At 41.7% G+C, this 25,664-nt stretch overlaps 1 long non-coding RNA gene across 2 annotated transcripts; it reads right to left on the bottom strand.

Annotated features, from left to right (window-relative positions):
* LOC144369584 (uncharacterized) lies at window positions 1-25,664 on the bottom strand. Of its 2 annotated transcripts, XR_013429369.1 has the most exons (4): window positions 25,492-25,664; window positions 13,582-13,696; window positions 862-968; window positions 1-390 (listed from the first exon to the last, which is right to left on the bottom strand). It is a non-coding gene; the product is annotated as an uncharacterized LOC144369584 (long non-coding RNA). The 2 variants fall into 2 exon arrangements; XR_013429368.1 differs by lacking the exon at window positions 1-390 and having other exon boundaries at window positions 453-968; window positions 25,492-25,662.

Here is a 25,664-nt window from a genome sequence, read left to right as displayed (position 1 = left end):
ATTAAAAATATCATCCCTCTTCTCTTTTAAAACTGATTTGAAATTTTCTTAGAATAATTTCATATGAATTTGGAAGAGGCACTGTGGCATATGTATGTATGTGGAAATACATGACCTTTTTTAAAAATCTTTATTTTTAGTTGTAGTTGGACACAATACCTTTGTTTTATTTACTTATTTTTATGTGGTACCCAGGATCAAACCCAGGGCCTCACACATGCTAGTCGAGTACTCTACTGCTAAGCCACAACCCCAGCCCCAATACATGATCTTTTTAAACCATACCTCTCATACTTGAGTCCTGTCAAAGACATCTGTGTGTGTGGTGCTGGGATGGACTCTATGGCCTCTCACATGCCAGGCAAGTGCTCTGCTACTGAGCTACACATCCTGTCTCCAAAGACAACTTAATAAGTGAAAAATAATTAAAATCATTTGATTATGAGCATTTTCAAACAATAAAATTCTCTCAAAAAAGCCAATTCTCTCGATCAAAAACAAAGTAAGCTAAAAGTAATTTTTAAAATATTCCTTATAAAAGAAATAGAAGTCCACAGAATTAAAAATTCTATAAAGGTCTACAATGTGGCACAAAGGCAGAGCATTTGCCTGGCATGTGTCAGGCCCTGGGTTCAATCCTCAGTACCACATATAAATAAACAAAATAAGTAAATAAAATTAAAAGATCCACTGACAACTAAAAAAAAAATATTTTAAAAATTCTGAAGAAAACTGAAAGAATATTAATCAAAAATTGAATTGGAAAAACCTACTGCACAGAACTGGAGACCTGGAGGCCATGGGGAATTATATTACAAAATAACTCTAAAATAAGAAAATGAATCAATTAGCATACAAAACCTTGGACTGGTACTTAGAGTTCCTCCACTGGATGGGATCCTGGGATCATCAGGGCTCAAGGCTGACTGTCATCTGCCCTTTAACAAATTCTGATTTTATTTCATGATCTATAGAGAAAATAAAATGAGAGAATGTGACTTTTCTAAAGTTATTTTATGGTATATCGAATTCTGATACAGTCAAGATAATTCATCCAATGCAGGATGACAGTGTTTACACAACAGACATTATTTGTGCACCATGACAAATACACTGCCAATTAGCACAGCAGCCAGGGAGCTGCTAATCCTAGACTAGCAGAGAAGAGTCTGGAGGAGGTGGAGGGAATATCAGGAGGAGGAGGGAGCCTGGAAGATGGGTGGGGTCTGGAGAAGAGGCAGGGTCTTAAAGAAGAGGATTGTGCTGGATTTATAGCTCCATGGTAGAGGGCTTGCCTAGAATGTGTGGGGCAATAGGTTTAAACCTTAGCACCACATAAAAATACATAAACAAAATAAAGGCATTGTGTCCACGAGCAATAAAAAAAAAATTAAAAAGAGGAGGGTGAGGTCTGGAGGAGGAGCAGGACAGGAAGAAGGGAAAGATCTGGAGGAGAAACAGGGTCTGAAGGAGAGGTATAATGAGCCACAAGGGTGCCTGGCCTGGCAGATGGGTGAGACCTGAGGGAGGGACAGGCCCTAGAACATGAGTAGGATGTAGAGAGACAGGGTAGGAAGGAGGGGGAAGGTGGTTGAGGAGGACAGACAGGGCCAAAGAATATGGGTGGGGTCTGGAGAAGAGGTGGGGTCTGGAGGGGGAGGCCTTAGCAAGAGGGTCCTGGAGGGATGGTTTCTTACTAATTAAACTCTCCACCAAAACAAAAATGTGTGGCAGTGGTAGCTCAGTGGTAGGGTGCTTGCCTAGCATGTGTGAGGCACTGGGTTTGATCCTCAGCAACACATAAAAATAAATAAAATAAATGCATTGTGCCCTTCTACAATTAAAAAAAATTGAACAAAACTAAGCAAAGATTAAAGGAAAAATGTGGTTCATTATTAAAAATACAAGGGATGTATTTTTAATAAATTCTGGCTTTGTTAGAAGTAATATATTTAAACATAAGCGGCTCAGAAGGCTGAGGCAGAGGGATCTTGAGTTCAAAACCAGTCTCAACAAAAGCAAGGCAGGAAGCAACTCAGTGAAACCCTATCTATAATACAAAATAGGGTTGCCCCACACAAGGCATATCCCTCAGGCTGCTCTGAGGAGAATGGAACCCCGGGTGTCCCTAGAGACACAACCCAAAAGGCTCCCCACACCAGGAGTCTTCCTCAGACAACTCTGAAGAGAGGGGAACCCCGGGTGTCACTAGAGAAGTGACCAAAGAAAGTCCCCACACTGGCGTCTCCTCAAGACTGCTCTGAGAAGGGGCTCTGAGGAGAAGGAAACCCCAGGCCTACTTAGAGACATGACCTGTGAGGGTCCCCAACCCTGGCAGGATTGGGGAAATCCTGGAAACCCTAGAAACATGCCACACGAGGGTCTCCAAGACGGGCGTCCCCCTCAGGCTGCGCTGAGGACAAAGAAACCCTAGGCATTCCTAGAACCATGACTCACGAAGCCTCTAAGCCAAGAGTCCACTGAGGCTGCTCTGAGGAGAAGATAGCTCCGGGAGTCCCTGGAGGCATGACACACGAGGGTCCCCAACCTGGGTGTCTCTCTCAATCTGTTCTGAGAAGGGAGCTCTGCCCCTCTCTGTGGAGTGACCCAACACTCCAGTGAACTGGGGCTATCCCTGGTTGGTCCTGAGTGGGAAGCCAGCTCTCCTCACTCTCAGGGAGGAAGCATTAAAGATGGCGGCGAGGCCCTGCCCCTTCTTGACCACGCCCCTTTGGCCATGTGCACATGCTCCAAAAGGGAGCTGCTCAGGGCTCAGAGGCGGGGCCTCTAACAACTCCCTGGTGAATGTCAGTGCCTTCTTCCACTGAATAAAATCTATTCCCCCTGCTGTAACTATGTCTGGCTGTGGCACCATGAGTAGCGGAATCTCAGGAGAGGAGAAATGGAGTCCAGGAGACCCCCTCCCTGCACTCCACCTGGCCAAGGGCTGCAGCAGCCTGAGACAAGTGGGCAGAGGTACAGAGGGAGGCTTCCACAGGGAGTCTAGACCCTCACTCAGGCGCCCAAAGGCAGAGACCACCTCAAAAGCTTCTGGGACATGAGGATGATGAGCAGCCACAGGAACTCTTATGCATTGCTGGTACAGCACACAACAGCTCACCACTATCAAAAAAAATGGCCATTTTCCCCAAAGTTAGACATGGTGTCACCACATGGTCCAAAAAAGATAGACAACTGCCTCAAAAATATATATCTAGATAACAGCAGACAATTACATATAGTAGTTCTATTCACAATGTCCCAATACCTTAAGCAATCAGGATATGCTTCAATGGGTGAACAAATAGCATAAGTGCTATGAATTCACACCATGGAGGCCCTGGTGTCTCTGAGCTCCCCAAGGTCTCTACTCTGGTCTGGAACCTGGACTACCCTTACCTTTGCATACCTCACAGAGGGAAAAGTGAATTCTGAATAGAAACACCTGTATATGCAACTGATAAACTCAGGCTCAGTATGCAGTTGCTGCCTATGGAAAGAGATTTCAAAGTTATGGATGTGGGTGGTAAATTCAGAAAAATGCAAGCACAACAACCCAGGCCTGCATCTTTGTCCATCCATAGGAGCTACCAGGGATACAACAGACAAACATGGAGGCAACTCCAGGATCCCCAAAGAACCACATCTAGGGGAGAACCTGGAGGTGGCTGCCATTAGGGTCCCTATGACCCACCTCTGATTAGCTTAGAGGACATTATGCTATAGCTTCATACCCCCATCCCAATTTTTAATTTTATCTCTTTTCCACTGGTAGCAAATGCATCCTGAGCTTGGATTCTGTTGATTGATTAGCTTGTTTATTATTGTAGAGAGAGCTGTGCCACTACCTAGTCCTGATACACAACCTCTGAAATTCACTGTTATGGTTATTCAACATATGTTTGCATATTTTAGCTAAAATAGAGCCCATCATCCCATGTTTTGATCTAAAAGGATGGTGCTATGGTTTGAATATTTTCCACCCATATTTTATGTCCCCAAAGCCCTGGACCCCAGAAAGTCCAGGGCTGAACAAACCACCCCTCATATTCTCTTTCAGCTCCCCTCTTGCCATCTACACCTTGGAACAGCCAAAATATCTCTTTTAATCTCAGCAGGGAGAGTCCCTCAGGAATGTACACAAGATGATACTCCACTTGGTCATGGTGTCTCACCTATGCCCACTGGGCCTGGCTAGCCCTTTGAGAGAGTGAGCATAGAACAAGCTTGGGGTAATCCAAGACAAAGTCAGATAGGTGGAAAGGAAGGGGGCTGGTGGTCAGTATACTGAGAGTAGACACCTTTCCCCATAGGGGCTGAGCACAGAAAATAAGGAGGGGCTTCTTGCCTCCATCCAGATGACCTCTGGACACTGTGCAGGTACCCCTTCCCAGGAGGTCCTGTCCTAGTCAAGGGTCAGCTGCAGGGTGGTGCCTGATTCTAATCCCAGCAGTTTAGGAGGCTGAGGCAAGAAGATTGCAAGTTCAAAGTCAGCCTCAGCAATTTAGCAAGGCCCTAAACAACTCTGTGACATCATGTCTCTAAATAAAATATTTTAAAAGGCTGAGGATGTGACTCAGTGGTTAAGTACCTCTGGGTTCAATTCCTGGTCCAAAAAAAAGATAGCCTGAAACTGGGGTGGTTTTGCCAATTCCTGAGATGCAGTCAAGTCTTCTTTCCTATTGTCTCTGGGCAAAGTATTTAGCATCTCTTTAGTGGTCAGAATGTTTTAACAATTACAACTTCCTAAGCTCCAGTTTGACTCACACATTTAGTTTAACTCTGACCAAATTAAAAGGTTTCTTTCTTTCTGCTCTGCTTTATGACCTTTGATTATTACACCAAATTTGGCTAAAAGCTGCCAGCAATATTCATGTCACTGCCTGGATTCTGTGTTGCCTTGAAATTTCTTCTGCCAGATTAATTACTCCATCACCTTTAAATCTAGCCTCACAGAACATCTCAGAACATAGGCAAACTGTAGACAACTTTAGAATATAACAAGAATGGCCTCTCATCCAATTTCCAACAGAGGCCTTTTCCTCTGAAACCTCATGGGCTCAGTCTTTACTATCTACAGCTATTTTATTAGTTTAATGTGTTATAGTAAGAATAAAACATTAAGAGCCAGGTGGCAGCTATTTTATTAATTTTTTTGTTTTTTGGAGAGGGTGTAAGAAAGTCCATCATACAGCTATTAGTGTTGGATGCTATACTACAGAAATGATTTTAATGTTAGAAGCCACAGTGCAGCTAATATATCTGTTGTAGATGCTACAGTGTGTATATTGATTTTAGATGCTATAGTATAATATAGAATATTATATTATTATTATAATATATAGTATAATATAGAATATTATATTATTATTATTGATATAATATTAATATTAAACCCTACAGGGAAGCTATCATAATAGTTTTAGATGCTACTTTATAGGTATCATATTAATATTAAAGGCCACAGAGGAACCACCTTGTCAGTTTTAGAAGCTATAGTTTGTGTGTGTGTGTGTGTGTGTGTGTGTATAGTATTCATTTTAGATGCTGTAAAATAGACAGCATTTTAATATTAAAAGCCACATGGTACCTATATATTAATTTTTAATGCCATAGTATGCATATCATATTAATATTAAGGCTGCAAGGTAAGATATTATTTTAGTTTTTAATGCTATTGTATGAATATCTTATTAACAATAAAGCCACAGGGAAGCTATTATGTCACTTTTGGATGCTACAAATAGATGTCATATTGGTGTTTAAGGCCACAGAGCAGCTACTCTATTAATTTTAGATTCTATACTATGGATCTCTTATAAGTATTAGGGACAAAAAATGCAGCTATTTTATTAGTTTTAGATGCTATATGTGGATATCATATTAATACCTTAGGCACATTGCCAGCTATTATATTAGTATTAGATGCTATAATATGAATATTGTATTAATATTAAAAGCCACAGGAGAATGATTATATAAGGCCATAGGGAAGCTATTACATTAATTAGAGATGCTACATTGAGGCTATAATATTAAATCCCAGGGCAACTAATATCAATTTTTGACGCTATTATATGGATAATATGTAAGTATTAAAGGTCATGGGAAACTATTAGTTTTATACACATTGTATACCTATTCTATCAGTTTTACATGCTATAATATGGACATTATATTTGTATTAAAGGCCACAGTATGGGCTGGGGTTGTAGCTTCGTGGTAGAGCACTTGGCTAGCATGTGAGAGGCACTAGGTTCAAATCTCAGCATTGTATATAAATAAATAAAATTTTAAAAGGTCCATCAAAACTAAAAAAAAAAAGATGTAAAAAATGCCATAGTACAGTCATTTTGTCAGTGTTAAATATATTAATATGGATAAGTTATCAAGATTAAAGGGAATAGGAAAGATATGATATCAGCTTTAAAATACTATCATCATTAAACACCACATAGGACAGCTCTTATATCAGTTTTAAAAGCTCTTATAGATATCATATTAATATTATAGGCCACAAAGCAAATATTATGTCACTTTTAAGTGTTATAGAATGTATATTAGTATTAAAGGACACAGGGCAGCTGTGCTATCAGTTTCAGTTGCTATGGTAAGGAGATTATATTAATATTAAAAGTCACAGGGAGGTAATTTATCAATTTTTGATGCTACATTAAAAGTATTAAAGCCACAGGACAGGGCTGCGGTTGTAGCTCAGTAGTACAGTGCTTGCCTAGCACATGTGAGGCACTGGGTTCGATCCTCAACACCACATAAAAATAAACAGATAAAATAAAGGTATTGTGTCCATCTACAAAAGTAAATAAAAACAACTAACACAAAATTTTTTTTAAAGTCACAGGGCAGCTATTATATTGGGTTTATAGGTCACTATATGAATATTATACTAATATTAAAGACCAAGGGCAGCTACTATATTAGTTATAAATATCATAGCATGAATAGTATATTAATATTTAAGGCCACATGAAAGATAGTATATTGCTTTTAGATGCTATATATGGATATCATATTATTATTAAAAGCCGCAAGAGGGGCTGTTGTTGTGACTCGGTAGTAGAACACTTGCCTATGTGAGGCACTGGGTTTGAACCTCAGCATCACATAAAAAAACAAACAAATAAAATGAAGGCATTGGGTCCATCTATAACTAAAAAAAAATTTTTAAAGCCACAAGATATATTATATCAGTTTTTTAGATGTTATTTAATGGATATCATATTAGTACTAAGAGCACTGGGCACATATATTAGTTTTAGATGTTATAATATAGATATACTATTAATACTAAGAGCCACAGGGTAGCTATTATATTAGTTTTAGATGCTATAATATGAATACTGTATTAATATTAAAGGCTACAGGGCTGTTATTATATTACTTTTAGGTTTACAGGATGGATATAATATTAACATTAAATTCCACATTTCAGCTAATATATCAGTTTTAGATGCCATAATATGGATATCATATTAGTTATAAAGTTCACAGAGGAGCTATTATATCAGTTACAATTCCATAGTATAGATGACATATTAGTATTAAAAGGGCACAAGGCAGCTCTTATTTCAGTTTTAACACTAATATTACATGCACACTATGGCATACCAAACTGATATGATCACTGCCTTTTGGCCTTTAATATTAATATCCATTCAGTGGCCTATAAAACTAATATAAAAGCTGCCCTGTGACCACATTATGATATTATATTAATATTAAAGGCAACATGACAGCTACTATATTAGTTTTAGTTGCTGTACTATGGATATTATAGTAGTATTATTACAGTGGTCCACTTTATACTTTGAATATAGCCCTTTATGCTCTGCCACTGTAAGGTCCTTGCTTAGCATCTGGATGGATATCTTAAATGACAGCTGCCATTTTAAGGAAAAAGTTTCACTTTCCCACACAAGGCCCTTTCTGAGAAAGGCTCATCACTCCCCCATACCAACCCAAACTTTAACCTTTAGTATTAGAATTCTCTGGGCTCTGAATCCTGTACCTGCCCTATAAAAATCCCAGAATTCAAGCCTGTTTTGCCTCTCTTTCCTACAGACATATGGCCATTATTTGTCAGCTCTGACAAACTCTGGGGTGTATCTCTGCCTGGTCTCCATCTTTCATTTCTCGATTACCCATCTCTTGTTCCTTGCTTTCCCTTCATCCACTGTAACTATCTTTTAATATAGTAGAATATTTTTATTGATTTTTTTAAATAAATGACTAATATAATAGAATATTGTAATTGAAAGCAGTTGTCTTTTTTTTAAATTCTTTTGGTTTGGGTTGTAGATGGATACAATACCTATTATCTTATTTATTTTATGTGTTAGGAAAGTATTCTACCACTGAGCCAAAACTACCACCTCCCCTACCAACTTATTTTTTAAAAGGACATATTTCTTGGGGCTGAGGTTGTGGCTCAATGGTAGAGCACTTGATATATATATATTTCTTTATTTCTCTCTCTGCTCCTCCCTAATCTCTCCCCTCCCTAATCTCAGGGGAAACAGGATTACCTTTCCCATTTAGGAAGATTTCTCTGTCCTTAAGTACACACACATCCACCTCAGGAATTAAGTCATACAGAATTTGGGGATGGTACCAGAAGATCTCAGAAATTACTATCTCTGAAATTAACAAGTAAATTACAATTCCAGACAGAGAACACATGCAATGTAGCTTTTGAATAATCTCTCTAAAAGGCCTCTGTTCCTGATGGGCAGAATCATAGACTTTGGGACAGGAGTCCCCTGTGTTTCTCCTTTGCTATCAAAGCAATAAATCTTCTTTTCCTTTTTCTCAAAACTGTGCACTCATTATAGGATTGACATTGAGGATAAGAACTGAGTTGTGGAAACAGTATTAAAGACCAGAGTGCAGGCTTATGTTAGTTTTGGATACTATAGTATTGATATAATAATACCATTAAAGGTTATATGGTAGCTATTAAATTAATTCTAGATGCTATTTATGAATATTACATTAGCATAAAAAGTCAAAGGGCCACTATTATATTATTTCTAGGCAGTATTGTTTTAGTAAGCTTTTTTTTGTCACTGTGTCTAAAATTTGTGACAAGAACAATTTTAGAGAATAAAAATTTTGATTTGGCACTCACAGTTTCCAAAGTCTCCATTCACAGAAAGTGGATTCATGTCTCTGGGCCTGAAGTGAGACAGAACACCATCACCTCACCCAAGGGTATGGAGGAGGAGAGCGGGTCAGGACTTGCCAAACAGGAAACAGGAAAGAGAGACCAGGGAAAAAATATATTCCCAAAGGAATGCCTCCAGTGCTCCTCCAACCACACTTTACCTACCTATAATTATTAAGTTTTCCTTATGGGTGAATTAACATGTTGATCAGTTTAAGGCTGTCACTATCCAATCATTTCACCTGAAAACTTTTTTGCATATTCTCCCACATGAGTTTTCATATCTAAACCATAGTATTCTGACCCTGGCCCAGAAAAGCTCAGGTCCACTCACAATGCAAAATATTTGAGTTCATTTCCAAGAAACAATATTTTCTCATATTCTCATTCTCTCCCTCCCCTCCCCTCCCCTCCCCTCCCCTCCCCTCCTCTTCTTCTCTCTCTCTCTCTCTCTCTCTCTCTCTCTCTCTCTCTCTCTCTCTCTCCCCCTCCTTTTATTACCAGGGGTCAAACCCAGGGTTTTGTGGATGCAAGGCAGATGCTTCGCCACTGAGCTACATCCCAGCCCAAGAGTCCAGCATACTCAAAAGGCCAAGTCCAAAGTCTCTTCTGAGATTCAAGGCAAATTCTCTGCAATGAGCTCCCATAAAAAGCAAAAGCAAGTTACATAAAAATCAACAAATAACAGCACAGGGTCTTTTAAAGAAGGGGTGATGTCAAGGAGAGATAGATGAGGATGGTGGAAACATAAGGTTAAGAGAATAATTATATAAAATAAGCCCACTGTACTGACTCCCCACATGCTTTCTTTGCCAAAAAAGCAATCTGCGTGCAACCCTGCCTAGCCTAGGGGGACCAGATAGGTCACATTCCTGCTTCTTCCTGCCCTTAGGCACATATGTAGGGGATCTGGGGTATATAAAAGAGCAAGACACACCCATCCCCACAGACATTCAATTCTGAGCTCCCTTCTCTTTGGAGAAGTCTATCTTCATTTCTTTCTTAAATAAAACTTGGTTTCTATGCTTACCTAAGCATTTCATGGGTGTTTAATCTTCAACATCAGGGAAACAAGGACCTGTTCTTGATATCCAAGACTGGTACCAGTGGGACCAAACAAACACTAACACTCAGTTGGGCACACAAAACCTATAGTTCCACAACCAGCATCTGAGGCACATGGCATGGTGATGTTCTCTCCAGAAGGGCTTGTGCAGCTCTGCCCTATGGCTTTGCTGGTTGCAACCCACAAGACTCTCTCAGCTTATACATCTGTTTGATTCCCACAGCTTTCCTTGGCAGACTCTCCATGGTACTGGAATCTCTTAATCTTGGGGGTCTCCACTACTGTTCCAGCTGCCTTCTCACTTCATATCACACTCTCAGAGGCTACCCACAGCAACTAACCATTTTTCTGGCCTCCCAGGTTTTCCTTTGAAATCTCAGTGAAAGCCTCCATAACTCCCTAACTCCAATGTCCCCCAATCAAAAAAAAAAAAAAAAAGATAATAGAAAAAGCAACTTGGTTGATGCCAAGTTCTTTTACCATCTCAACCAGTAGGCAAGATTTCTATGACTATGGCTGTAGTATCCTCTGAGTGCTTGGCATGGTGAAACAACTTCCCAACCCCCTTATTCAAGCAGGTGCACAAATGGTCTCAAAGAATTGTTACTTTTATAACCTTGAGCCAGAGATAGGTGAGATCTTTTCAATTCCTAAGATGCCCACAAGCCATCTTTTATATTGTCTCTGGGTAAAGTAATTTAGCATATCTGCAGTGGTAATGTCCTGAACAATAACAACTTCCTTCATCCCAGTTTTACATTTTTCTGGGCAAAGTGGAAATTGTTAAAATCTTTCTGCTCTGCTTCCTGATCTGATCCATAGTAAATTTGACTAAAGGTCACCAGCAATATCTATCTCACTACCTGAATGCTGTGTTGCCTTGAAATTTCCTTTGCCAGATTAATTAGCTCATCACCTCATAGAATGTCTCAGGACACGGGCAAAATGTAGACAACTTCCTAGCAAGAGTGTAATATGAATGCCCTCTAGTCGTATTTCAATAGAGTCCTCTTCCTCTGAAACCTTACAACTCCATTCTTTGTTTTTTACAATCCTAATGGCATTTTAGACTTCTGAGAACCCACCAGAATCCCTCATTAAGCTCCACCTGCAACTTACTAAACCTTTTCCAGCTTTATCTCTAAATATTTCAAACTTCCTCTCCCAACAAACCATCTCCAAAGACTACTGAATCGTATAGATTATTCACAGCAAAAACCCATTCACTGATTTAGTCAGCTTTTTCATCACTGTGACCAAAAGATCTGACAGGAAAAATTTTAAAAAGGAAAAGCTTATTTGCTGCTCATGGTTTCAGAGGTCTCACTCCAAAGACACACAACTCAAATGCTCATTTAAAAAAATTTTAGTAATCAATGGACTTTTATTTATTTATATGCAGTGCTGAGAACTGAGGAAACAGCAGTGCACCAACAGCTGCAGGATGTGAGATACCAGCAGTCTCAGGCATTACTAGGAGAACATGTGGCATGGCCATTTTGGAAGATGATGTGTCAGTTCTTCCCAAAGCAAAAAGTCCAATCTATAACCCAACAGTGTCCCTATAAGTCATCTTCTTTTAGAGAAATTCTTTGAAAAAGTATGTCAAAACAAAACTAGTATGTAATTATGAATAGCAGCTCTATGATGCTGATCAAATCATAAATAAGAATGTCCTCTCAGGGCTGGGGATGTGGCTCAAGCGGTAGCATTCGATCCTCAGCACCACATACAAATGGCCCGGGTTCGATCCTCAGCACCACATACAAACAAAGATATTGTGTCTGCCGAAAACTAAAAAATAAATATTAAAATTAAAAAAAAATGTCCTCCCATACCTACATGCATAACCAACACAGAATATAAAGGAATGAACCTACAGAGAAATAGATAAATTCTACCTGGTACACTAAGTGAAATAAGCCAGGCTGAAGAGGCTACATACTGTATGGTTTACCTTTCATGACATTCTAGAAAAGACAAAATTACAAAGGAAGAGTTGTGCAGGATTAGGCCCAGGTGCCTAATAATTCCAATGCAACCATTTAAATATGATCAAAAGTGCATGTACTTTTCTAATGAATCCAACAAATATGAGAGAGATACTCAACTGCATTCTGAAAGCCACTTTATAAGCACATAGGGGCACCAACATTAGGATAAAATGTAATCATGGCATTTACTACATGAAATAACCCTAAATACTAATAAATACATAATTTCAAAAGAAAGACAAATTTCTGAAATCAAAAGCAAATTGATACATTTTTAAATCATATTTTGAACAGAGGCAAACACTTAAAAGAGGTCTCCCACAAGAATTTTTGACAACATAAAGTATCGTGCTTATTAGAAGGCCCATCCCTTTGTATGCAAGGAATAAGATAACTTTCTAATGAATATAGAACTTTAATAGGACATATGGAAATGCTTTCTAAATTTGAAATGTCATCATCCCTCTTCTCTTTTAAAACTGATTTGAAATTTTCTTAGAATAATTTCATATAAATTTGGAAGAGGCACATTGGTATATGTGTATATGTGTAAATACATGATCTTTTTAAAAAAATTTTTCTTTATTTTTAGTTGTAGTTCAACACAATACCTTTATTTTATTTACTTATTTTTATGTGGAACCGAGGATCAAACCCACGGCCTCACACGTGCCAGTCGAGTGCTCTACTGCTGAATCACAACCCCAGCCCCAATACATGATCTTTTGAAACTATATCTCTCATGCTTGAGTCCTGTCAAAGACATCTTCTGTGTGTGTAGTGCTGGGATGGACTCCATGGCCTCTCACATGCCAGGCAAGTGCTCTGCCACTGAGCTGCACACCCAGTCTCAAACATGTCTTAATAAATGGAAATTAATTAAAATCATTTGATTGTGAACCTTTCCAAACAAGACAATTCTCTCAAACAAAACAATTCTCTCAATCAAAAACAAAGTAAGCTAAAAGAAATTTTTAAAATATTCCTTATTGGTGTAATTAAATAGAAAATGAATAAAAAATAGAAGTTCACAGAATTAAAAATCCTATACAGGGCTAGAGTTGTGGCACAAAGGCAGAACATTTGCCTGGCAAGTGTTAGGCCCTGGATTCAATCCTCAGCACCACATATAAATAATCAAAATAAATAAATACAATAAAAAGATCCACTGACAACTAAAAAAATATTTTAAAAATTCTGTAGAAAACTGAAAGAATATTAATTAAAAATTGAACAGCAAAAACCTATTACACGGAACCAAAGGCCATGGGGAATTACATAGCAAAATAACTCTAAAATAAGAAAAATAAATGAATCAATCAATTAGCATAGAAAACCTTGGACTGATACTTAGAGTTCTCCCACTGGATGGGATCCTGGGATCATCAGGGCTCAAGGCTGGCTGTCATCTGCCCTTTAACAAATTCTGATTTTATTTCAAATGTTCATGATCTATAGAGAATAAAAGAGAGAGAAAGGTGACTTCTAAATTTTTTTATGGTATGTCAAATTTTGATACTAGTCAAGATAATTCATCCAATGCAGGATGTCAGTGTTTATACAAAAGATGTTATTTGTGCACCATTACAAATATACTGCCAATTAGCACATCAGCCAGGGAGCTGCTCATCCTAGACTAGCAGGGGCAGAGTCTGGAGGAGGGGGATGGAAGGTCAGAGGAGGGGGGGCCTGGAAGATAAGTGGGGTCTGGAGAAGAGTAAAGGTCTTAAAGAGGAGGAGGGTTGGGCTGGAGTTATGGCTCAGTGGTAGAGCACTTGCCTAGCATGTGTGAGGCACTGGGTTCAAACCTAAGCACCACATAAAAATAAACAAACATAATAAAGGCAATGTATCCATGTGCAACAAAAAAAAATTTAAAGAGGAGGGGTGAGGTCTGCAGGAGGGGCAGGACAAGGGAAAGATCTGGAGGAGAGACAGGGTCTGAAGGAGGGGGAGAATGAGTCACAAGGGGGCAGGGCTTCACAGAAGTGTGGGACCTGAGGAAGGGACAGGCCCTGGAACAGGAGTAGGACCTAGAGGATAGGCAGGGTAGAAAGGAGGGGAAAGGGTGGTTCAGGAGGACAAGCAGGGCCATAGAATATAGGTGGGGCCTAGAGGAGAGGCAGGGTCTGGAAGGGAAGGCCTTAGCAAGAGGGTCCTGGAGGGGTGGCTTCTAGCTAATTAAACTCTCCACCAAAAGAAAAACGTGTGCTTGTGGTAGCTCAATGGTAGAGCACTTGCCTAGCATGTGTGAGGCACTGTTTTTGATCCTCACCACTACATAAAAATAAATAAATAAAATAAATATATTGTGCCCTTCTACAACTAAAAAAATTTTAAAAAAAACTAAGCAGAGATTAAAGAAAAAGAAAAATGTGGTTCATGAATTCGGTTCCACAAAAAAAAAAAAGATATATTTTTAATAAATTCTAGCTTTGTTAGAAGTAATATATTTAAACTAAAGCGGCTCAAAAGGCTGAGGCGGAAGGATCTCAACTTCAAAACCAGCCTCAGCAAAAGCAAGGCATGATGCACCTCAGTAAAACCCTGTCTCTATAATACAAAATAGGGCTGGAGATATGGCTCAGCAACAACAACAACAAAAACAACAACAAAAAGATAAGTATTGAGCTCAATCCCCAGTACACAAAAATAAAAATTAAATTTTTTTTGAGAGAGATGAGATGAGAGAGAGAGAGAGAGAGAGAGAGAGAGAGAGAGAGAGAGAGAGAGAATTTTTTAATATTTATTTTGTAGTTTTCAGCGGACACAACATCTTTGTTTGTATGTGGTGCTGAGGATCGAACCCGGGCCGCACGCATGACAGGCCAGCGCGCTACCGCTTAAGCTACATCACCAGCCCCTAAAAAATTTTTTAAAAATAACATAGTGGGCTATTAAGATATGTACTTTTCAATTTTTTTCTACTATTTTAACACTGCAAGAAAAAGCAAACCATTTAAACACTAAGGAAAACAAGGAAGTGGACTGGGGTCCCCTTCTCTTAGGCTGTACATTCCTCCCTCCCTACACATTCCCCCTTCCTCCCTGCTAGGTTCCCTAGAAACCACCCTGGGTCACTATATTAAGATGATGAGGGTCATAGCCTAAGGAAGGGTCACTGCTGCACAGGGAGCCAGGATGAAATTGTGAAGGACAGAGTGGGGCTGACAGCCAAGGCTGCCCTCAGCTCTCAGGCCCAGGACAGGGTTTGTTCCTCATGCTTCCCACCATCCCCTCACCGGCTGCCAGAGCTGCCAGAAGCTTCTGAGCCATCTCTTTGAGGCTGTTCTGAAGAAAAGGGAATCACACGTGTCCCTAGAGACATGACCCATGAGGGTCCCCATGCTACGCATCTCCTCAAGCTGCTCTGAGCAAAAAACCCCAGGCTTCCCTAAACATATAACCCATGAGGGTCCCCAAGCCAGGCATCTCCCCAAGGCTACTCAGAGGAGAAGGGAACCTCAGGCATGCAAAGAGACATAAACCACAACCATGAGGGTCCACACACCAGGCATCTCCCTCAGGCCACTCTGAGAAGAAAACCCAGGGCCTACATAGAGTTGCAACCCCCAAGGCTCCCCACATCTGGCGTCTCCCTCAGGCCAATGTGAAGAGAAGGGAGCCCCAGGCAACCCTAAGACATGACTCACAATAGTCCCTAAGCCAAGAGTCCCCACTAAGGCTGCTCTGAGGAGAAGGGAGCTCCCTGAGCCCCGGGAGGCATGACCCAGGAGAGTCCCCAACCTGGGTCTCTCTCAATCTGCTCTGAGAAGGAAGCTCTGCCCTTCCATGTGGAGTGACCCAACACTCCCAGGAATGGGGCTCTCCCAGGTTGGTCCTGAGGGGGAAGCAGGCTTCTCACTTTCAAAAAGGCGGCATTAAAGATGGCAGTGAGGCCCCACCCCTGATTGACCACGCCCCCTTAGGCCAAGCACAGCAACCCTGGCAACCACACTAGGCAGCTCTGAGGAGAAGGGAACCCAGGGCTACTTAGAGATGTTACCCACAAGGCTCCCCAGGCCTGGCATATCCCTCAGGCTACAGTAAGAATGAGGCTGCCCCACAGTGTCCCTAGAATGTGACCCACGAGGGTCCCCAAACCAGGCAACTCCCTCAGGCTGCTCTGAGGAGAATAGAACCCCAGGCATCCCTAGAGACATGACTCACAAAAGTCCCTAAGCCAAGAGTCCACTGAGACTGCTCTGAGGAGAAGGGAGCTCCATGAGTCCCTGGATGCATGACCCATGAGAGTTCCCAACTTGGGTGTCTCTCTCAATCTGCTCTGAGAAGGGAGCTCTGCCCCTCCCTGTGAAGTGAACCAACACTCCTAGGACTGGGGCTCTCCTGGATTGGTCCTGAGGGGAAAGCCAGCTCCTCACTCTCAAGTAGGCAGCCTTAAAGATGGCGGTGAGGCCCCGCCCCTGGTTGGCCACACCCCCTTCGGCCACACACAGCAACCCTGGCAAGGCCCCAGGCAGCTCTGAGGAAAAGGGAACCCAGGGCTACTTAGAGACCTGACTCACAAGGCTCCCCAGGCCTGGCATCTCCCTCAGGCTGCTGTAAGGATGAGGGAGCCCCCCAGTGTCCCTAGAATGTGACCCAAAATGGTCCCCACACCAGGCATCTACCTCAGGCTGCTCTGAGGAGAACAGAACCCTGGGCGTCCCTAGAGACATGACCCAAGAGGGTGCCAGCACCAGGAGTCTCCCTCAGGCCACTCTGAGTTGAAGGGAGCCTCAGGCACCCCTAGAGATGTGGCCCACAAAGGTCCCAACACCCAGTGTCTCTCTCAGGCTACTGAGGAGAAGGAAACCCCAGGCATCCCTAGAGACACAACTCACGAAAGTCCCTAAGCCAAGAATCAATGCTGAGGCTGCTCTGAGGAGAAGGGAGCTCCATGAGTCCCTGGAGGAATGACCCATGAGAGTCCACAACCTGGGTGTCTCTCTCAATCTGCTCTGAGAAGGAAGCTCTGCCACTCCCTGTGGAGTGACCCAACACTCCAAGGACTGGGGCTCACCTGGGTTGGTCCTGAGGGGGGAAGTCAGCTCCTCACTCTCAAGGAGGCAGCATTAAAGATGGCGGCAAGGCCCTGCCCCCTATTGACCACGCCCCTTAGGCCATGCACTATGCAGGAGCTCCTCCCAGCTCAGAGGCGGGGCCTTTCCTGGCTCCCTGGTGAATGTCAGCACCTCCTTCCACCCTCAGCAGTTACTGAATAAAATATGTTCCCACTGCTCTAACTAGGTCTGGCTGTGGCACCTGAGGAGTGGAATCTCAGAAAAGGAGAAATGGAGTCCAGGAGACACCCTCACTGCACTCCACCAGGCAAAGTATTGCAGCAGCCTGAGACAGGCAGGCAGAGGCACACAGGGAGGTAGCTACAGGGAGTTTAGACCCTCAGCCCAAGGACTGAGGCCAGAAACAGACCACCTCAGAGTCTTCTGGGACATGTAGTCCTTGAGACAGAGTGACTTAGCCAGGGACTGCTCCAATTCAGAATCAGGGGTTTTAAGAAAATCTGTTAATTCCCAGCCCAGGGTGATCACTGTAAGAGGGTAGAAGAATCTGAGCTAAGACCAAATTCCCAGTAGCCTATGAGAGAATTCTAGATCATTCAGTCTGTCCTGCCTGTCCACCTCTCACCATGGATGCCTCTGGAGCTGCAGGCTACACAGATTCAGGGTTCTCGGGGTAGTAGTCTGGTGCTCTGCTCACACAGTCTTTGCCCTTCAGGACCATGGAAGCTGTGTGCCATGTGCTAGCCCAGACTCTCTGGAGAACCCTGGCAGTGGACTCTGGTGTTCTACGCATGCATTCCTCACCCCAGAAGCCTAGGGATTGCAAGTAGCACATTCACCCTCATACCACCAGGATTCTGGGTACTGCAGTCTTGTATTCCACATTGCAGCCCAGCTGCAGAGGTCTCTGTGAGCTGCAGGCTACTCAGGCACCCCTAGTGATTCTGAACAGTGTAGCCTGGCATTCTGCCCACTCAGCCCTCACTCCAGAAGTCTATGGGGGCTTCAAGTAGCACATTCAACCTCATACCCCCACCCAGGATTCTGGGTAGTGTAATCCGGTATTCTACAATGCAGCCCCCACTGCAGAGGTCTCTAGAAATTGCAGGCTACACAGTCACCCAGGCATCCCTAGGGATTCTAGACAGTGTATTCTGGTGTTCTGCTCATGCAGCATCACTACAGTGGATTCTGGAAGCTGCAAGCCCCCAAGGATCATGGATATTATAGCCTGGTGCTATGTTCAACTCTACAGTGAATACTTAGAGCTCAGAGCCTCAGGGAATTCTGAGTATTAAACTCAGTTCTACTCAGTCAGCTCTGACTGCAGAGGTCACTGAGAGCTGTGGGCCATTGATTATTCTGGGTGGTGCAATCCATCCCACCTAAGGGGACTTCGCCCCCATCATGGCTCTGGGATCTGTGTAGCATAAGCCTACCTAGACACCCCTGAGGAGTCTGTGTAGTACAATACAAAGTTTGCCCCAGCGGTATTCTAAAGGAAGGTGTCTGGGAGTTGCAGGCCCCCAGGGATTCTGGGTAGTATAGTCTTGCCCTCTACCTCCATAGCCCTCACTATGGAAGCCTCTGAGAGTTCTAGGCCACATGGACACAGGGCACCTCCAAGAAATCTACGTATTATACTTCAGCTCCCTACCCTGAAGCCCTCATTATTGCAGATCCTGGGAACTGCAATTCCCCCTGAGGATTCTGGATAAGGTAGTCCACTGTTTTGCCTACATGCCCCTACTGCAAGGGCCATGAGAACTGAAGGCCACATGCTTACCGTGGTACTGAAGACCTCACTGTGGAAGCCTCCTGGAATTGCAGGCAGCACACTCACCAGTGTGTCCCCAGGAATTGTAAGTAGTGTAGTCTGACCTGCATAATGCAGAACTCTAACTTGGGAGGTCTCTGGAAGTTGCAGGCTGCATACTCACCTGGGCAACACACCCCACCAAGGATTCTGGATACTGTAGTTAAGTTCTCAGTCCAACAGTCCTCACAACAGAGGATCCTGAGAGCTGCTGGCACCGAGATTTGTGTGTAATTTAGTCCTGTGTTTTTCCTATTCACTGCAGAAAATTCTGAAACTAAAGTTCCCTCTTAGGATTGTGGGTAATGCAGTTCAGTGGTTTGCCCACTCACCACAGAGGATTCTTCTAGAAGCTAAAGTCTCTAATCCCTGCACATTCCTGCTAAGGATCACAGGAGCTGAAGACCCCATGCTTTCCCTGGGACCCTGGAGATTCTAGGAAGTGGGCACTACCAACAAAACCATCATCACCAAATCATCTGGGACTTACAGGGTTACAGGGTATGTAGGCATCCCCAGAGATTCTGAGCATTGAAGTCTGGTATTCTGCCCTAACAATTCTCACCCTCAGAGGCACCTGGGCAGAGCAGGCACCAAAAAGTAATTGGCAGCATAGTTTGATTTTTTGTCAGTACAGCCCTCACTGCAGAGGTCTCAGCAAGCTGCAAGTCCCCAAGAATTATGGGTACTACAGTTTGTCATTTGACCCATGCTGCCCTCACTTCAGAAGGCTCTGGTAACTGCAACAAGGATTCTGTAGTTACCCAGGATTCAGGGTACTGAAATCCATCATAATCTTTACATCTCTCAACCTAGAGGCTCCTGAGAGCTACTTACTGCATTTTCATGAGCTCTTATTCTCAGGCCTCAGTGAGACTCCAGGCACTGGTCCTTCCCTGCACCACCTTGAGGGGGCATTTGTGTCCTTAGACACTCAAACCACACAAAATGCATTGACATACCATGATAATGAGCAGCCAAAGCCTCAGTAAGAAATACTGTTGTTGTTGTGGGGCTGAGGATGTGGCTCAAGCCTTAGCACACTCGCCTGGCATGCGCTGGGGTGCTGGGTTTGATCCTCAGCACCACATAAAAATAAATAAAGATGTTGTGCCCACCGAAAACTAAAAAAGAAATATTAAAAAAAAGAGATACTGTTGTAAAATAAGTTCTGCTAAAATATCACCTGAGAAAGTTAAGAACATGGCAGAATTTACTTCTCAGCACACCAGGCAGTGCACAGGAAGCTTCTTCCTCATGTTTTCCTCACATGGACCTCAGTCATCCTGAATCCACACTGGAACCTATCAAAATACTCTCTAGACTTGCATTTAAAATGGGAAACTGTAAAACTATAGAAGATGTGCATGACCACATGTTTCATGATGAGGTTCTAAATACAGCTCCCCCCCAAAAAAAAATCCATGAAAGCTGGGGATGTGGCTCAGTGGTTAAGCACCCCTGGTTTCAATCCCTGCTACCAAACAAACAATAACAACAACAAAACCTTGAAAGAAAAACCTGATAATGTGGACTGTATTAAACTGTTCTGTTAAAAAAAATCATATTAAGGAAATAAAAAGACAAGTCAAAGACTGGGGGAAATGTTGGAAAGTATATGTCTAAAACAAACTTGTGTACAAAATCTAGTAAGACACTCAACAATAACACAACATAATGGGTAAAGATCTAAACAGACAATGCACAAGAAAGATACAAGATGGCAAAGAAGCATAGAAATGACTCTTAATATCACCTGTCATGAGGAAAGCACAAACTAAGACCCCAAGGTGCACTGCACAACTACTAAGCTGCTAAGGTCTTTACTAAGTGCAGTATCAACCATGAGGATGATGAGCAGCCACAGGAACTCTTATGCATTGCTGGTACAGCACACAACAGCTAACCACTATAAAAAAAATGGCCATTTTCCCCAAAGTTAGACATGGTGTCACCATATCGTCCTAAAAATATAGAAAACTGCCTCAAAAATGTATATCTAGATAACAGCAGGCAATTACATATAGCAGTTCTATTCACAATGCCCCAAATACCTTAAGCAATCAGGATGTGCTTCAATGGGTGAACAAATAGCATAACTGCTATGAATCCATTCCATGGAGGCCCTGGTGTCTCTGAGCTCCCCCAGGTCTCTACTCTGGTCTGGAACCTGGACTGCCTTTAACTTTGCACACCTCAAAGGGGGAAAAGTGAATTCTGAATAGAAACACCTGTAAATGCAGCTGATAAACTCAGGCTCAGAATGCAATTGCTGCCTATGGAAAGAGATTAAAAAGTTCTGGATGTGGGTGGTAAACTCAGAAAAATGCAAGCACAACAACCCAGGCCTGCATCTTTGTTCATAGGAGCTTCCTGGAGAACAACAGACAAACATGGAGGAAACTCCAGGATCCCCACAGAACCACATCTAGGGGAGAACCTGGAGGTGGCTCCCATTAGGGCCCCTGTGACCCACCTCTGATTAGCTTAGAGGACATTATGCTACAGCTTCATACCCCCGTCCCAATTTTAATTTCCTCCCTTTCCTCAGGTTGCATCCTGAGCTTGGATTCTATTGATTAATTAGCTTGTTTAGTGTTGCAGAGAGCTGTGTCACTAACTAGTCCTGATGCACAACCTCAGAAATTCACTGTTCTGGTTATTCAACATATGTTTGCATATTTTAGCTAAAATAGAGCCCATCATCCCATGTTTTGATCCATCAGAATCTTATCTTTATACCCTAATCTTTATCTTTATATCCTATAGTTACCACCCAGTTAATCTTTATCAGTGGATAATTAAGTTAATACTTTCATTAGGTTGGTGCACTGATGCAGGTTAATGCTCTCAGGATCCAGTCATTACACATCTAAATTTTCTCTCATTGACTCACATGAGATTTTTAAAGGACAACTCATATCTAAACCACAATAGCTATGAATACCATAAGAACATGAAAGGACACAGGGCAGCTATTATATTAGCCTTAGATGCTACACTATGGATATCATATTAGTATTAAAGATCATAGGGAGATACTATTTTGTTTTAGATGTTATAATATATATTATATTTGGATTACAGACCATAGGGCAGCTATTATATTAGTTTTTGAAGCCATGTTGTGAATATTATTTTAGTATTAGAGGCCATAATGTGGACATTATATTAACATGGAAGCTGTTGTATTAGTGTTCAAGACCACTCTACAAATACTATATTTGTATCAGAGGCCACATGTGGACACAATAGCATCAAAAGCTACTATGGATAATACATTACATTAGAGGCTGCACATGAACAACATGTTAGTATTATCACTCCACCATAACAGTATTATGACACTGCCATATCCAGGAAGGTGGCACATACCCTCTGGTGGTCATTAGGACCCAGCACAGAATGCTTCAATTCAGTGGTGTATGGGCACCCCCTGACATTCCTGAGAAATGGATGAAATTCAGTACTGTATCTACATTACTCAAAGCCATGATTTTGGAAATTCAAACTAAAATGAAACCCAGTATCCTTGTTTTTTTAAGAAATGGTGATTGAACAAGTTATTCAAACCATATTGAGTGAAATGAATGTAGACAAAAACAGAAACTCCTACAAAAATTAATTCATAACAGTCCATAACTAAAATGTGGTAAAACTAAAAGAAATCTGAAAAAAAAATAAGAAAATCTATGTGATCTTAGATTTAGTGATGGTATATTTGTTTCTGGTATGAGGGGTTGAATGCAGGGCCTCACACATGCTATACAAACTTTCTAATGCTGAGCTACTTCCCCAGTCCTTGATGATGAGTTTTAACTCACAATACCAAATACCAACTGACTGAAAAAAAAATACCAATAACATGGACTTTATAAAGTTCAATTTTTACGAAGTGGATTGTTGCAGGCCAACAATCCCAATTACTCAAAAGGCTGGGGCAGGAAGATTGCAAACTTGAGCCCAGCCTAGGAAATTTTTTAAAGGATGGGCTATAGCTCAGTGGTAGAGCACTTGCCTAGTATATGTGAGGCCTGAGGTTCAATCCCCAGCACTACACACACACACACACACACACACACACACACACACACACACACACAATTTTTTCCTACTCTGTAAAACATGGCAAATAGTTATACAAAATTATGTTCAGCATCCCATATCATCAGGGAATCATAAATTAAAACGATAGTGAGGCAGTATGACACAGCTATTAGAACTGCTGAACTCTAAGAAACAGCAGTGCACCAACAGCTGCAGGATGTGAGATACCAGCAGTCTCAGGCATTACTAGGAGAACATGTGGCATGACCACTTTGGAAGATGATGTGCCAGTTCTTCCCAAAGCAAAAAAGTCCAATCTATGACCCAACAGTGTCCCTATAAATTATCCTCATTTAGAGAAATTCTTTGAAAAGGTATTTCAAAACCAAACTAGCATGTAATTATGCATGGCAGCTCTATGAGGCTGATCAGATCATAAATAAGAACATCCTCCCATAGCTGAATGCATAACCAACACAGAATATAAAGGAATGAACTGTCAGCCTACACAGGACATAGATAAATCCTACCTGGTACACTACTAAGTAAAATAAGCCAGGCTGAAGCGGCTACATGCTGTATGGTTTACCTTTTATGACATTCTAGAAAAGATCAAATTACAGAGGAAAAGTTGTGCAGGATGAGGCCCAGGAGCCTCCCAGCACAGGAGTCTCCATGTACATGGAGTTGGGGTGCACCACCCTTCCTGTGGCTTTTCTCATGACCATTCTCCATCCTGAAGCTGCCCCAGAGTTCACCAAAAGTCCTTATTAAAGCACAAGCCCCTCCTAGGCCCTCAGAAGATTCTACAGGATTTAGGAGCTCTGTGCAAATAACCAAGGTAAAAGAATCAATATTAGAACAAAAACTGCTCCTAATACCTCTGTCACTCAGAAAATATGAAGATTTTAGGAGTGCTGTACCAGGAACTGGGTGCAGAGGCTGAATGTGTATATCTTTTTTTTTTTTTTTTTTTTTTTTAGTTTTTGGCGGACACAATACCTTTGTTGGAATGTGGTGGTGAGGATCGAACCCGGGCCGCACGCATGCCAGGAGAGCGCGCTACCGCTTCAGCCACATCCTCAGCCCTGAATGTGTATTTCTTATTACGTCAAAGCCCATAATCTGGAGCAATAATAAATTCATTGCTCATAATGAAACAATGAATTATTTATATGGCAGAAACTGGGAGCTAGATGGGGTGTTATGATAAACAAGGGGTGAAGGCAGAAGGATATATGTCATAAGGGGTCAGAATCCACAGACTGCAGATTAGTATAAACTCACATTTTGCTTAAAACATTCACAGATAGTTCCACATAAACATAGTTATAACTAGGGGATATGAAAAGATTAGAATACATATACACTTCTTTGCATTGTCAGTTGTGTGGATCAAGATGCAAGATGAAATATGTTTTATAGACTTTTTTAAAGACCTTTATTTTATTTGTTATTTTTATGTGGTGCTGAGGATCAAACCCAGTGCCTCACACATGCCAGATGAGTGCACTACCACTGAGCCACAGCCCCTGCCAGATGAAAGATTTTATTATCACTCTCTAATCAAAGGAGCCAGGACTCTTTGAAGAAATGGCTGATACTAAGAGTAAGACAGTAAATATATAAGACAGGGTAATTTAAATATCAGAAAGAAAAAACTTTGATACAAAACCAGAAAATATGTTAAAGGACAACAGGAGATAATGGAAAGATCTCCAATGGAAAGAATTCCCAATGGTTAAAGTAGGGATGAATTGAGCAGCAAAGTAGTATTTAAAAAGGGTTAGGGAGAACAAAAAATAGCTTAAGAAAACTATCCAGATGACTGATAAATATAAATGACTGAATATACAAACAAATGAGGTTGAATAGAAACCTCTTGTACAGAAGAATTCCATATAATTGAGAGAGACACAGTCATCAGGAAAGTAGAGCTAACTCTCTGATCCCTAAGCATGGGCTCTGCATTATGACTTCCTCCAGAAGAACAGACAATGTGGACATGCAAAAAAAAGAGTAACATCACAGTAAGAAACCTGAAAGGCCCTTCCTCAAGCAGGTGAGCACAATCAATACCACCATTTTACCTTGATGGCATCAGATGATAGAGCTGCTTTTCATCTCAGTGACCAGCTTCCCCCCCCACACACCCGTCCAATAGCCCCAGGCTAAATATGAGAAACACAAGGAAACCTGAAAGGCACTGTCTCAGCCAGATGAGCACAGTCAATACTAATATGACAATAAGGACAAGAGATGACAGAGCAGCTCTTCACCTCTGTGACCTGCCTCCCCCAAACCCACAGCCCCAGTTTAAATATGAAAAAAGGAAAATTCAAAAAAAATTATAAAAATACCTGACAAGTCGTCCTCAATGCTCTCAAGGTCATCAGAACAAGGAAGTTCATAGAAACTGTCACCCCAAGAGAAGTCTATGGAGACATGTTGGCTCCTAGATGGGATCCTAGAACAGGAAGACACAGAACTGAGAATCCAAAGGATATGTGACTTCAGTTAATGTTAACATACC

Source organism: Ictidomys tridecemlineatus, chromosome 12 (assembly GCF_052094955.1).
Source record: "Ictidomys tridecemlineatus isolate mIctTri1 chromosome 12, mIctTri1.hap1, whole genome shotgun sequence".
Taxonomy (NCBI): Eukaryota; Metazoa; Chordata; class Mammalia; order Rodentia; family Sciuridae; genus Ictidomys; species Ictidomys tridecemlineatus.
This window is presented reverse-complemented; position numbering and strand designations above follow the sequence as displayed.